Raw genomic sequence first — 15,221 nt, 5'->3', positions numbered from 1 at the left:
AGGGACCCGCCTGACTGGGCCTGGCTCCTCTCAGCTGAACCGGGAGCCGCCTCCCCAGGGGCTGGGATGGGCACAGGGTCCAAGGGATGTGCTGGGGGGGGGGGAAACCCCACCACGGGCAGCGCCCGCTGGCCCCAGCCAGGGCTCTTGAGAGCGAGAGACTCCGGGCAGCAGCCAAACACATGAACTTCTCCACACAGCCAAACCAGCGCCCCTCACTCCTGACCCGCAGCCCCCCACAGCCCTGCGGGTGCCCCTGAGTTCCGACCTGCAGCCCCCTTAGCCCAGCCCTGGGTTCCCCCCACCGCCCGGCTGGTGTCCTCCAGTCCCGACCTACAGCCCCCCTAGCCCAGCCTTGGGTTCCCCCTAGCCCCGACCTGCAGCCCCCCTAGCCCAGCCCTGGGCTCCCCCCACCGCCCTGCTGGTGTCCTCCAGTCCCGACCTGCAGCCCCCCTAGCCCAGCCCTGGGTTCCCCCCACCGCCCTGCTGGTGTCCTCCAGTCCCGACCTGCAGCCCCCCTAGCCCAGCCCTGGGTTCCCCCCACCGCCCTGCTGGTGTCCTCCAGTCCCGACCTGCAGCCCCCCTAGCCCAGCCCTGGGTTCCCCCCACCGCCCTGCTGGTGTCCTCCAGTCCCGACCTGCAGCCCCCCTAGCCCAGCCCTGGGCTCCCCCCACCGCCCTGCTGGTGCCCGCCCCAGTCCTGACCTGCAGCCCCCCTAGCCCAGCCCTGGGCTCCCCCCACCGCCCTGCTGGTGCCCCCCAGTCCAGCCCCCTGCTATTCACTTCTAGGACTTGGACTCCATGTCCTTCAGCTCACACACATCCCATAGTCAGCCATGGGCCAGCATGCTAACTGCGCCGCTTGAGCCTCCCGATAGTGGAGGGTGAGACCATTACGAAGTGTGGCCCTCAACCAGCCTGCGTCTGCCTGGGGAGGCGGTGGGTCAGATGTCCAGCCTGCCACCCCCTTCACTGGCTGCCATTTTGCCCGTCTTTGGGAGCAGACAACAGCCTGGGCAGCATTTGGCTTCTGTGCATGACTTTGACTTGAGCCTGGCAGTTAATGGTTGGTGGTTACAGCGTCTGTCAGGGTCTGTGTGGCGAGTCGGAGCCGTGGCATCCTGGGTGTGCGTGTGTGCATGGGACGTCCTGGCTGTGTGCGCACGTGTGTGTGTGTGTGCATGGGACGTCCTGGCTGCGTGCGTGCACGTGGGTGTGCATGTGCATGGGATGTCCTGGCTGTGTGTGCCCCCATGAGTGTGAGTGTGACGTCCTGGCTGTGTGCGTGCACATGTGAGCCCATCTGTGACATCCTGGGTCTACGTGCACGTGGGCATGTGCCCCCGTGAGTCCTGGCTCTGCGTGTAGCCCACAGAGGAAAGGCACTGGCTGCTGCTGCCAGCTGCGGGCGCTCGCAGAGGCCTGCTCTGGGGAGAGGACAGGGTTCTAGTCCTGGCCCCTGTCCCAGGGAGCTTTGCACAGTACATGTCTGGCCGGTGCAGTGCGTGGTGTGCCCCGCGGTAGAGGGTGATGCAGGTGGCAGTGAGGGGCAGGGACTTGCCCAGGCTCACCAGGGTGAGAAGCCGGCAGTGCTGGGATTGTCCCAGTCTGGCCGGAGTGGGGCCTACGCTGGGCGGGTCTCCGTGCCGGAAGGGCTGCCAGCTCCTGCACAGGGCTCAGCATTTGGCCCCTGGGAGCAGGGGGTGCTGCACTCCCCCTCTGGGCCTGCATGGCTCCGGGCCCTGGGCTGGAGCGAGGCAGTGTCCCAGAGCACAGGGCTCTTGGCTGCGCATCCGGCCCTGTCACTGGAGCCATATCGATCTCAGAAACCCAGGGGGCTGCGCCTCGCCCGCTGCGTCGGAGCTGTGAGTTGTGCCCTCTCCAAGGGCGCCTGGCGGGGACGTCTGCAGGGCGCCTGGTGAATCTGGCCCGCGCAGCAGGGCCAAGGGGCTCAGAGCAGAGACGCGCGGGTATTTTGGATCCGGGCTGGGTGGGTATGTGCTGGGGGTTGAGTGGTTCTGGGGCTGGGGCGGGTTGTCACATGCCTGGAGCTGTGGGTGTGCGGCTTGTGTTGTGTGGCCCGTGGACCTGTCCCCTGTGCTCTGGCCTGGCCACGGAGGCAGTGCCGGCCCGGCAGGGCGTGGGCAGGTTGCACTGGCCGAGAAGATGGGGCTGAGATGGAGGCGAGAGCCCTGGGGAGCGACCGAGAGGCTGGAAGGCACCAGCTCTGCTGGGGGACCTGCCCCCATGCCAAGGGGACTCACTGGGAGGGGGAAGGGACTGAAGCCCCTGGCCGGGCTGAGGTTAGCAATAAAGCCCTGCCTGGCACCCCAAAGGAGCCCAGTGGGCTGGGGCAGAGCAAAGGGGGTTGTGGGGGTCAGTGCTAGGGTTGGGAGTAGAAGGGAAGTCAATGCTGAGGTTTGGGGGTCACAGGGAGGTCAGTGTCAGGGTTTGGGGGCCATGGGTCAGGGCATGGGTTGGTGGTTTGGGGGCTGTGGGGGTCGGGTGGCTGTGCAGGGGTTGGGGTTCTGTGGGGATTGGGGGTCTGGGCAGGGGTTGGGGGCTGTGGGGGTTGGGTTGGAGGCTGTGGGGGTGGGGTTGGGGGTGTAGGGGGTTGGCGGTTGGGGGTCTGGGCAGGGGTTGGGGGCTGTGGGGGTTGGCGGTTGGGGGTCTGGGCAGGGGGCTGTGGGGGTCGGGTTGGGGGTCTGGGGTGGGGGTCAGGGGAGCTCGCTTGCTGGAGCTCGGTTCCCTGCGGGCTGGGGCAGCTCTGGGCTCGGAGCCTGTCGCTGGGTAAATGCTGGGCAGGGGGCTCCCTCTGCTGGCCGCTGCGGGAAGTGCCGGGACTGTCCCCGGAGCCGGGCGCTGGGGGGAGCTGTGCCCTAGACCCATAGGGTTAGACGAGACCCCAAGGTCTGACCCATCCCAGACAGACGGCTCCAGCCTCCTTTTGAAAACCTCCCATGAAGGAGCCTCCCCCTCCCCAGGCGTCTGTCCCATTGTCCGACTGTTCTTACAGCGGGGAAGTTTTTCCTGAGTGTCACGGACTCACAGATTGTGCCCACTCGTGGCCCCGTGCGGTCCGTGGGGGGTGCCCCTTTCAGTGAGACAGCCCTTCTCGGGGGTCCACTCTATCTCGGGGGTCCAGCCCCTCCACCTCCTGGACCCGCACCTCTCTGAGCCTTAGCACGTCAGTCTCTGCCGTGGGCCCCCTCAGGGAGTCCCCTCGCTCTGGACCCCCCGGGACGATGCAACCCTGTTCTCTAGCCCGGAGCGACTCTCAGCCAGCGTAACACAGGAGGGTTTATTGAGCATCTGAACCCAGCACAGGAAACTCTCAGGCCTGGCCTCCCTCAGCCCAGCACATCCCAGTCCCCCTGCATCCAGGGGGGCTCTGCCTGCTCCCCCTCTCCAGCCCAAAGCCCCCCTGCTTCCCAGCTGGGCATCTGATATCACCGGCCCCAAGCCCCGCCTCTGTCCATTGTCTTCTCTCCAGGTAAACAGGGTCATAAACTGGGTCGCCTGGGCCTCGTCTCCTCTCAGCCCTCCTCTGGCTGGAACCAGCTGGTCAGGTCACTGGGGTCCTCTCTTTACAGCCCATTGTCCCCCCCCCACTCGCCAGAACCGGCTGCGACTCCTGAGCTGGGTCTCCAGGTCGTCAGGTCACCCGTCGCTGGGGTCTCCATCCTCCAGGCCATCGGCTGGGGTCCCAAGTTCCCTCTCCGGTCCTCTGTAACAACAAACTCCCTCTGCATGCAAACCATTGGAAAAACAAGGAAAAAACAAGACAATCTCCCACTTCGTCACATCTCTCCCCCCTTCGAGGCTGAATGGAGCAGGGTCCCTTAGCCAGTGACCTGGGGAAGTTCAGGGCCCCCGCCCCGTGGTGCAGCATCGGCTATAACATTGGCCCTCCCCCTCACATGGACCACCTGAGATTTAATCTAAATCTGCTGTGCTGCAGTTTGATCCCATCGCCTCCTGTCCTGCCCTCGGTGGCCAGAGAGAACGGCTTTTCTCCAGCTTTTCTATGGCAGCCTTTCAGGTATCTGAGGACCGCTATCATGTCCCCCTTAATTTGTGCTTCTGTCCCCCCGACTAATGCTTGGCCCCCTCTGGCTGCTAGACCATGTTCCTGCTTTGACTTTGACAGGCGCCAGGTCTGGTCCCGCAGCCCCATCCTGGGGCGTGGTACCTGCCGCTGTGTTGTCTGTAATGCTAGGCCAGGCCCTGCACCCTGCAGCACAAGAGCCCTGCTGCCTCACACAGGGTGACCCGTGGGCGGGGGGTGTTCCTGTGGGGCTGCCCCACGGAGAGGCCAGCAGCTGCTACCCGCCCCCACCACACTCCGCTAGCTGCAGTGGACGAGGTCAGTGCTGGGGCAGTGATGGTTTAGGGTCCAGCCCTGCTGATGAGCTGTGCGCTGTAGAACCGCTGACCCCGAGTGCGCCGAGATTATGAGGTGTTAACCCCGGTACTTCCGGCCTCGCTCTGCCGCTGCGTCACTGAGGCCCACGGGCCGTGCTCAGGCCACCTTTCCCAGAGTGTCTTTGCAGCCACAAGGGCTAGAAACTTGCTGCTCATTACAACTGGAATCTGAGATTCTCCTGCTCACTTGACTCCAGGAGCGACCCCGATGTGATTGTTAGAGCTGTTGTCAGGGCTAAGGGAGGGGCCTGCAGCAGGTGTGGGGTGCCAAGCCTCGGCAGTGGTGTTACCAGCTGTGGTAATGGGAGCGGCTCCTTTAAGAGCAAATGGAGCAGGTGTCTGTGGCCAGAGAGGGGGGACCCACCCTGGCTGTTCCAGACAGCAGCCTGCTCCCCTGCTAGCTCAGCAGGGTTCACAGCGGTTCCCCGCTCGGGGGCCCCTTTGGGGTTGGTGGGTCCCAGTTCCAGCTTCCTACCCACTGCCCCCCACGCTCTGCACCAGACTGTGACCAGGCAGGGCCGCCCTCTCACCGGGCAGCACCTGGAACAACGGGTCAGCGGGACCAAAACTGCCGTGTGCCCTATGAACGTGAGTGAGCTGTAGCACAAGCTGTCGCACGCACACGTGCACACTCAATGCACAAACACACAGAGTGCACAACATAACGCACATGCACACCCACACTGCATACAGTGCACACGCTCACACAACACACTGTACACACAATGCAGCTGTGCACACACTCATTCAGCGCACACACCCACACACTCAGGGGGCTCGGAAATCACAGCCCAAGAGCATGCCTGGGACTGGTGATTTCTGGCCTCGGGCTGGCGGTGCTGGAGAGCGGCTTGAGGGTCCCTGGCCCGGCCCAGCCCAGAGGGGCCGGCTCCTGCCTGCTCCCCAACTGTGAGAGCTGGAGCCTCCTTCCCTGGCCACCAGGGGTCACCCTTGGCCACATGCAGCCTGCGACCCCGTCTGGCCAGGCTGGAGCTGGGCTGGGGGGAGCCACTCGCTGCCCTGCCCTGAGCCCCCTGCTCACCCCTCCTCAGGGCGGCTTTCCTCCTACAGGGCCTGGGGGTGGACTGGAGGGGCAGCGGCTGGGCCTAGCCATCCGTGTGGGGGCAACAGAGCCATGGGGGGAAGGGGCCAGGCCGGGGGAGTCTCTGGGATCCCTTAGGGGCGATGTGCAGGATCCCCTCCCCAGCCCCACATGGGGCAGGGAGCAAAGGGCTGCAATTACAAAGCAATTCCCCAGGCACCTGCTTCACTGCCCTCCCTGCCCCGCACCCCCGTCATGCCATTTCCTGCACCCCCAGCCCTCTCCCTGCACCCTGACCCCACCCCCTTCCTGCACCCCCAGCTCCCTCCCTGCACCCGCACCCCACCGCCTCCCTGCACCCCTAGCCCTCTCCCTGCATCCTGACCCCACCACCACCCTGCACCCCCAGCCCTCTCCCTGCATCCTGACCCCACCACCACCCTGCACTCCCAGCCCCTCTCCCTGCACCCTGACCCCAGCTCTCTCCCTGCACCCGCACCCCACCTCCTCCCTGCACCTGCACCCCCAGCCCTCTCCCTACACCCTGACCCCACCCCCTTCCTGCACCCCCAGCTCCCTCCCTGCACCCGCACCCCACCACCTCCCTGCACCCCCAGCCCTCTCCCTGCACCCTGCACCCTGACCCCACCCCCTCCCTGCACCCCCAGCTCCCTCCCTGCACCCACACCCCACCACCTCCCTGCACCCCCAGCCCTCTCCCTGCACCCTGACCCCAGCTCCCTCCCTGCACCCCCGGCTCCTTCCCTGCACCTGCACCCCCAGCCCTCTTTCTGCACCCTAACCCCACCCCCTCCCTGCACCCCCAGCTCCCTCCCTGCACCCACACCCCACCACCTCCCTGCACCCTCAGCCCTCTCCCTGGATCCCCAGTCCTCTCCCTGCACCCTGACCCCATCCTGCACCCCACCCCCTCCCTGCACCCCCAGCCCTCTCTATCCGGATCTTTCTGCACTTCTCCTTGCCCCTTGCCCTTAACTCTCTGTCCCCCCCGTGCACTCAGCACCCCCCTGTCCCTACCCCCCCCCCCCGGCAACTGCTCGTGTCCATGCCCCGTGAGCTGGGCACCACTGCCTGCAGCTGCTGTGGGTTTTCCCAACACAGATGAGCCCAGAACTGCCTCAGGCCAGGGGCTGCAGCACTCTGGGGTGGGAGTGAGTCCAGAAGGACCCCCCCCCCGAGGCTCCAACCTGCCATGGGGTTACCCTTGGGCACAGACACACCTGGCTCAGTGTGTCCCCTCCCCCCATCTCTTCTTGGGGCCTGGGTGGCATGGGGCAGGGCTGCAATGGGCGGGGGGACTGTGCCAGGGAATGTGGGGGCTGGGCAGGGCTGAGCTGGGGAAGGGGGGCTGTGATGGGGGGCTGGGCAGAGCTGTTCCAGGCAGGGGGGATGACCACGTGGGGGGCGCTGTGCAGATCGGGGGCAGGCGGTGGCCTGGGTCACAGCAGCCGTCCGGGCGGAGGGGAGGAGCTGGTTTGGCACATGCTGTGTGGGGCTCGGGCAAGGCCCCTCCTCGGGTGCTGAGGGGTTGGTTCAGTGCCCCACAGAGCAGTGTGTCGCCTGCTATTTGTCCTCCCTCCACACCCCGGCCTGCATGGGAGGTTTTGCCAGGCCCAGCCAGGACTGCAGGGATCCCGCTCTTGGTAGGCTCCTTAGTGGGGCCTGATTAACGCCTGCCCCCGTCCTGCTGCTCCCTGTCCCTGGCGCAGGGGCAGATCAGGGGCCCAATGGAGGGTCAGGGTTATCCCCTCCTCCCTTGGCGGCCGGGGGAGACTCTCAGATTCAAAGTGATTCTTAAAATAAAGCCTTGAACTAGTTGCTGGAGGCTGCCTGGCCCCAGCAAGGACCTGGTTGCTGTGGCAACCCCTGACTCCGCTTGGGGGGGGGGGGGTGAGCTCCGTGACTGGCATATTCCTGGCTTGGGATATGGTGCCAAGGGGCCCAGCTGGTGTGGGGGGCGGGGAGCAGGGCTGCGCCATGGGGCAGGTGTGGGTCCTGTGCACCATGGATCCAGAACGTCTCTCCAGGGGTGGGAGCCGGACTCTGCTGGGCAGGGAGGGGGCTGGGCACTGACTGGAGGGTGCCCAATCCGATGCCCGTCCTGTCCACCCCACCTGAGGGAGCCCTAGGCCCAGTCTCCTGCATGTGCCTTCCACCCCCCACGATTCCCACCCCACGCCAGCCTTGGGTTTGCTAGACTAACCGCAGCCAGCTCAGCTTGTTCCTGACCCAGCCCCACGGCATGGGCAGCCCCTGCTCCCCGCTGCGCTGCTATGGGGGGGCAGGCAGGGTGTGTGGGGAGGCTCGTGGGGGTTCAGGGCAGGTGGGCGAGGGTGGGTGGTAGCATGGGGGAGGCAAAGTCCCGGGCACAGGTGGTGGTGACACACAAACGTGGTGTACGGAAAAGATGGTCAAATACAGCCGTGGCACCATGGAAATCTCCATGGTACCAAACTGGATAAGGAGACTCTCTTGTTTCCATGGAAACCAGGCCCAGTGTCATTTCTCTCGCGCTGTTCCCTAATGTTATTGGGATCATTTGAGCTGTTTGCCAGCCCTGTGGTGGGGGAGGGGTCTGTGCTGTCCAGAGTGGGGTGGGGGCTGCTGGGCACAGAGCTGGGCCAGCTGGAGGGGATGCTGCATCGGCATCACCCGGGGGGCTGGGTGACAGGGCTCCGTTGCTCGGGGTTGGGGTTGCTGGTGGTTACCATGGAGACGTGCTGTGTGCCTGTCAGTGGAATCTGCCTACCCATCTTGGTGGTGCTTGGCTGGGGGGGAGCATGAGGCTGAGCCAGGGGAGGGCAGAGGGCTGGGATGCAGGCAGCCCCTCCACCACCTGAGCAGGTCCCCCCCATTAGCTGCCCCGTGCCTGTCCCCTGCTCAGAGAGGGGGGCCCTGCCGCACGTGCAGGGGAATCGGAGCTGGGCACGGCATGTGAGGCAGGGGGTCAGGTGAGCAGGGCACACGAGGAGCAAACCCCAAACCCAGGGACAGTCCTATCCCCGGCAGACAGAGTCCTCCTCCGGCAGAGCCCTGTGCCGTAACCAGGTCTGATACAAAGTGCCCTGTTGTGGTGTTAGGGGGCGCTGTGCTGCGGGCAGCGGGGCAGGGCTCAGCAGGGGGCGCTGTGCTGTGGGTGGCGGGGCAGGGTGCAGTAGCGGCGCTGTGCTGTGGGTGGCGGCAGTGGGGCAGGGCTCAGTAGGGGGCGCTGTGCTGCAGGCAGTGGGGCAGGGCTCAGCAAGGGGCGCTGTGCTGCAGGCGGTGGGGCAGAGCACAGCAGGGGGCGCTGTGCTGCAGGCGGTGGGGCAGGTCTCAGCATGGGGCGCTGTGCTGCGGGTGGCGGGGCAGGGTGCAGTAGGGGGCGCTGTGCTGCGGATGGCAGCAGTGGGGCAGAGCGCAGCAGGGGGCGCTGTGCTGCAGACAGTGGGGCAGGGCGCAGCACGGGGCGCTGTGCTGAGCTGCAGGGAAAGGGATCAGCCCTGGCATCTGGAAGGAAGGGGGCTGGGGGCGAGGGGACTGGCCTTCTCTGCCACTTTTCTTCAGACCCCTCCTGCTCTGTCTCCGCTGGCCCAGTCTGGATTTACTGGCGGCTGGCTGGCCTGGGCAGCGGTGAGGAAAACGGCAAAGGGGAGTATGCAGTGTCCTCAGAGCAGCGCTATACTGGGGGGAGGGGGCAGCTCCCCCCACAGCCAGCCTGTTGCCCTGCTCCCTGCAGCCCAGCTGCCCCTAACGCTGTCTGAGCAGCCCCTAGTGCTGCTGGGGAGGGCGGCTGCCAGTGAGCGCTGTTGGAGAGGGGGCTGGCGCTCAGGCACTGCTACTCAGGGGGGCTCCTGGCTGTAGGGAATGGAGCTGGCGGGCAGGGGCCGGTGGGGGGCTCTGCAGGGTGCCCCAGCTGCCCAAACCCCTGCACTTTCATAGAATCATAGAATATCAGGGTTGGAAGGGACCTCAGGAGGTCATCTAGTCCAACCCCCTGCTCAAAGCAGGACCAATCCCCAACTAAATCATCCCAGCCAGGGCTTTGTCAAGCCGGGCCTTAAAAACCTCCAAGGAAGGAGACTCCACCACCTTCCTAGGGAACCCATTCCAGTGCTTCACCACCCTCCTAGTGAAAAAGTGTTTCCTAATATTCAACCTAGACCTCCCCCACTGCAACTTGAGACCATTGCTCCTTGTTCTGTCATCTGCCACCACTGAGAACAGCCGAGCTCCATCCTCTTTGGAACCCCCCTTCAGGTAGCTGAAAGCAGCTATCAAATCCCCCCTCATTCTTCTCTTCTGGAGACTAAACAATCCCAGTTCCCTCAGCCTCTCCTCATAAGTCACGTGCTCCAGCCCCCTAATCATTTTTGTTGCCCTCCGCTGGACTCTTTCCAATTTTTCCACATCCTTCTTGTAGTGTGGGGCCCAAAACTGGACACAGTACTCCAGATGAGGCCTCACCAATGTCGAATAAAGGGGAACGATCACGTTCCTCAATCTGCTGGCAATGCCCCTACTTATACAGCCCAAAATGCCGTTAGCCTTCTTGGCAACAAGCGCACACTGTTGACTCATATCCAGCTTCTCGTCCACTGTGACCCCTAGGTCCTTTTCTGCAGAACTGCTACCTAGCCATTCGGTCCCTAGTCTGTAGCAGTGCATGGGATTCTTCCGTCCTAAGTGCAGGACTCTGCACTTGTCCTTGTTGAACCTCATCAGGTTTCTTTTGGCCCAATCCTCTAACTTGTCTAGGTCCCTCTGTATCCTATCCCTATCCTCCAGCGTATCTACCACGCCTCCCAGTTTAGTGTCATCTGCAAACTTGCTGAGAGTGCAGTCCACACCATCCTCCAGATCATTAATAAAGATATTAAACAAAACGTTAGCTGACCCCCATGCCTGGGCCAGGCCCCCAGCCCTGAGCAGTCAGCCGGGCAGTGCAAGGCTCGGCAGCCGGCTCCCACTGCCCAGGCTGCAGTGGCCCCATCCAGAGGCAGGTGCAGGCGGAGTGGGAGGAGAGAGATGCACATGCTAGATTCCCTCTAGTCTTGCCCCTCCCCCTTCCTCTGCCCAGGCTGGGGGGCGCCCTGTGAGCACAGCCCGTGGGGTGGGAGAGGTCTGCTGCTCAGTGGGGCTGCCCAGGCCCACGTCACTGCCGAGCTGCTGGCGAACATCTGGGCAGGAGACAGGCTAGGCTGTGTGGGCTGGCAGAGGGGCTCATGGCCCCCCCCCCCCGCATTGCTGTGCTGCCCCAGGGACCCTCAGCCCCCCATTGGCTCCATCCTCCTCAGGCCGCTCGCAGGCTGCTGCTCTGTCTGCCCAGCCGGGGGTAGATGAGGCTGCACTGTTGGATGTGCCCAGTCCAGGGAGCACCGGGCTCTGGACACAGCCCTGGCTCCCTGCCCCCCTTCTCTCCCATCCCTGGTGTCCTGGCTTTCAAGGGAAGGCATCTGAAGAACCAAACCGCAGAGCGATGCCTGGGCTAGGTAGGCTGGGCCCCACGCGGCAGGGGTGGGGGGACCCGGTGAGTGACAGAGTGCCCCCCAAACCCTCCATCCACATCACCGGGGCACTGCAAAGCCTCATCTCTGCCCCGGGCGAGCACTGGTGCTGCCACAAGTCTCCCTCGGTCACTGCCACAGGGCAGCCGCTGGCACCAGCCCCCGAGTTCAGCTTCCCGCGGCCTGGCCCCTCCACTGGCTCCGGGGCAGGTGATGCTGGCATTCAGGGGCAGCACTCAGAGCCTGCCCCGCAGCAGCTGGGGGGCAAGGGGCCTGACTGGCCTGTGGGGCCCTTGTGGGGAGGGGCCTGGCCTGGGAGGAGCGGGGGGCTGCCCTGGGGTTCCCTGCCGATGGGCCCGCTCTGACTGATTCTGCGACACTTGGGGAGAATCCGGGGAAAAGCCAGCGCCCTGCTTCGGCAGGGGGCTCCCAGGCAGGCTGGCGGGGGGGTGGGGGCACCCATAATCCCCCCAGACCTGCTGAGCTGCGACTCCTCCCTGCTCCCAGCTGTCCGGAGATTTCCCAGTGCCGCCCGCTCCCAGCTGCTGCTGTTCCCATTCCGAGCAGGTCCCTGCAGGGCAGACGCTCTCCACAAGTCACTGCCCGTGTGGTGCGGGCAAGCAAAGCAGGAGGGGGCAGGGCCCAGCCAGCCCCAGGGCGGGGCCGGGAGTCCCGGGCACCCCTGGGATGGGACCTGCCCCCAGCAGGGAGACTGGGGCCTCCTTTGAAGTGACAGGGACGGGGATTGTGTTGGGCAGGTGGCGCTTGTGGCAGAGGTGAGCTGGCTGCGGTGGGTGCCAGGAGAGCGGCTCTGGGAGGCAGTGCTGAGGCACGGGAAGGACCCCGAGAGCAGCCTAAGGGGCTCAGATTCCCGGAGCCCTGCTTGGACTCTGCCCCTGCCACCTGTCCATGATCCAGGGCACAGCGTCGGCCTAGGCCTGCTCTCACCACCCAAGGCCCAGCTGCTCTCTTCACTACTGACCTCCGGACCCTGCTAGCCCAGCCCTGCCCCCCAACTCTGCCGGTGCCCCTCACTCCCGACCCGCAGCCCCTGCTAGTCCAGCCCTGGGCTCTCCCCAGCTCTGGCGGTGCCCCTCACTCCCGACCCGCAGCCCCTGCTAGCCCAGCCCTGCCCCCCAGCTCTGCCGGTGCCCCTCACTCCCGACCCGCAGCCCCTGCTAGCCCAGCCCTGGGCTCTCCCCAGCTCTGGCGGTGCCCCTCACTCCCGACCCGCAGCCCCTGCTAGCCCAGCCCTGGGCTCTCCCCAGCTCTGGCGGTGCCCCTCACTCCCGACCCGCAGCCCCTGCTACCCCAGCCCTGGGCTCTCCCCAGCTCTGCCGGTGCCCCTCACTCCCGACCCGCAGCCCCTGCTAGCCCAGCCCTGGGCTCTCCCCAGCTCTGGCGGTGCCCCTCACTCCCGACCCGCAGCCCCTGCTAGCCCAGCCCTGCCCCCCCAGCTCTGCCGGTGCCCCTCACTCCCGACCCGCAGCCCCTGCTAGCCCAGCCCTGCCCCCCCAGCTCTGCCGGTGCCCCTCACTCCCGACCCGCAGCCCCTGCTAGCCCAGCCCTGGGCTCTCCCCAGCTCTGCCGGTGCCCCTCACTCCCGACCCGCAGCCCCTGCTAGCCCAGCCCTGGGCTCTCCCCAGCTCTGCCGGTGCCCCTCACTCCCGACCCGCAGCCACAACCTCCCCTGTGACCCCCAGAGCCCTTGTCTCTGCCCCCAACCCTCTGTGACCCAGGTACCTTTCATGCTGCCGCCAGCTCTCCTCTGGCCCCAGGGGCCCTCTGTGCTGCCCCCCAACCCCCTGTGCTGCCCAGAGCTCTCCATGCTGCCCCTGTGCCTGGGGAGCGCCTCTCACGCAGTTGAAGTTGGTTGCCAGGTGTCGGCCTTGGCTGATCGCAGACTGTCCCCACCTCTAACCTCCCTCTCCTGTGCTGGTGGCAATGACGCCCCGTCCCCCGGAAGGGCCGGTGGTGAACTCTGTGTGGGGCGGGGAAGGACCCGGCGCCAGGGTGATTCCTATCACCAGGAACAGGAAACAGCTAAGGATTAATGGCTGCATTACCGTCCCTCCCGGTACCGGCAGGCAGTGCTGATGGTGCAGGGTGGGGGCCCAGGGTTGGCCGTCTCTCCCAGCCCCAGCAGGGGTGCTCAGGGTTAATGTCTGTCTGCCTGCAGGCAGCAGAGCCGTGAAGTGGTGAGCTGCACCTCCAATGAGCTGTGAGGCGGGAGCCACTCGGCCCAGTCCCGGCGGGGTTGGTGGGGTCAGGGCCTCTGCGCCAGGGAGACCAGGTTATTAAATTGGAGATTTATTGCCTGTCTCCCCAGCGCACCTGGCGGAACAGCGCGGGCGACACTACTGGAGCAGGCAGCACCACGGCTGTAAATCCGCCCGCCGTCTCCCCTTATCATACGTCTGCAGCAGCGTCACCCCCAGTGCCAGCGGCCTGCTGGCCCCACCCCAGCCTCTGCCCTGCCCATGCCCTGTGCGCCATCAGGGGGCTGGGATGGGGCCTTGCCGGGCTTTCTGCATGGCAAATGGGGGGAGCCCCAGGCCCTGCTGCTTTTGTACCCGAGAGGCCTACCCCAGGTCTGGTGGGCACCATGGTGCTGCCAGCCAGAGCTCTCCTTTCTTGCCCAGCTCTGCCCTCCATGCTGCCAGTGCAGCTGCCTTTTCTGTGCAGGTTCTGACTGGGGAGACGAGAGCAAGGGTGACAAATCCGGACGCTATTTTTTGGGGGGGGTGCCCTGATATTGGGGGGAGGCCCGATAACATTGGGACCCCTGCTTCCCTAGTTCTCACTGGGGCTGGGAGGCTCTCGGTGCTGGCAGGGGCTGGGGAATCAGGAGGTTGCCAGGTCCAGGTCCGTGGCTCTGACAGATCCTGGTTCTTCCCTGTGCTACTGATCCACTGGTGCCAGCGCTGCTGCTGCTCATGGCACCGTGCTGTGGTGAGCGGTGAGGGCTGATGGGGGCGGCACTGCCAGCCTGACAGAGCAGGGCAGGGATAGCAGCACCCAGCTGCAGTGGCCAGCCGGGCCCTGTGAGTGTCCAGCTGTCACCCAGAGTAGTGCACGCCGCGTGCCATGCTGAGTGTTCCTGCATTGTTCTCCGGGGGGCACCCGATCGGAATCTGCCTGTAGCCCTGGGGGCCTGAGATGTGTGTGAACAGCATGTAACCCACAGGAAACCGCTGCGTCTCACACGCGCCAACAGTGACACACGCACACACACTGACACAGTGACACGCACACACTGACAGTGACACACACATGCGCACTGACACACATGCACACTGACAGTGACACGCACCTGACACATGCACACTGATAGTAACACACACACACACACACACACACACACACACACTGACACACACAGTGACACACATGCACACTGACAGTAGCACACACACACTGACACACACAGTGACACACGCACACACTGACGCACACTGACACACACCCAGACTGACAGTGACACACACTGACACGCACAGTGACACACACAGACTGACACGCACAGTGACGCACACAGACTGACAGTAACACACACACACTGACACACAGTGACACACACACAGACTGACACACACACAGACTGACAGTGACACACGCATACACTGACATGCACAGTGACACTGACAGTGACACACACAGACTGACACACGCACAGTGACACATGCCCAGTGACACACACGCAGTGACACACTTGGGGGCAGAGTTTGACTCTCACCTAGACTCAGAGCAAACCCTTCCTGACGGGCCAGATGCGGCTGCGTGCACCATAAAGCGCAGTGTCACCTGCAGCCAGAGCCCTGTTCCCCTCCCCCATTGTTTGCTGATCTTAAGGGTTGTATCTTGTGACATGAGCTGCAAACTCTGCAGGTAGGGCCTGGCTCTGGGCTGTGTGCAGCACCAGCGTGGCAGGAATAGCCATTACTGACCCTCACCCAACGGCCTCAGGTGCTGCCACAACACAAAGCCCCCTTAGTGACAACTGTTCCTTCTCCTGGTTCCCGAGCCCCTCACCCGGGTTTGAGATCCAGTAGGTGCAGAGCGAGTGGGGGCTGTGAAGTTGCTTGTTGTGCTGAGATGGTTTATAGGCAGTACATGGAGAAGCAATACAATTAGATATACAGACTGTACAATTGTTAACCTGTGGAACTCACTGCTACAAGATCTTCCTGAGGCCAAGAGCTCAGTAGGGATTTTTAAAGATGGAACATTTGTATAAACAGTGTGGACGGT

General features: G+C 64.5%; 1 protein-coding gene across 1 annotated transcript in view; it reads left to right on the top strand.

Annotated features, from left to right (window-relative positions):
- SLC12A5 (solute carrier family 12 member 5) overlaps positions 1 to 15,221 on the top strand; it is a 98,393-nt gene that overhangs the window by 583 nt on the left and 82,589 nt on the right. The gene's annotated exons all lie outside the window — the stretch shown is intronic.

The sequence above is a fragment of the Emys orbicularis genome, chromosome 12, assembly GCF_028017835.1.
Source record: "Emys orbicularis isolate rEmyOrb1 chromosome 12, rEmyOrb1.hap1, whole genome shotgun sequence".
NCBI lineage: Eukaryota > Metazoa > Chordata > Testudines > Emydidae > Emys > Emys orbicularis.
This window is presented reverse-complemented; position numbering and strand designations above follow the sequence as displayed.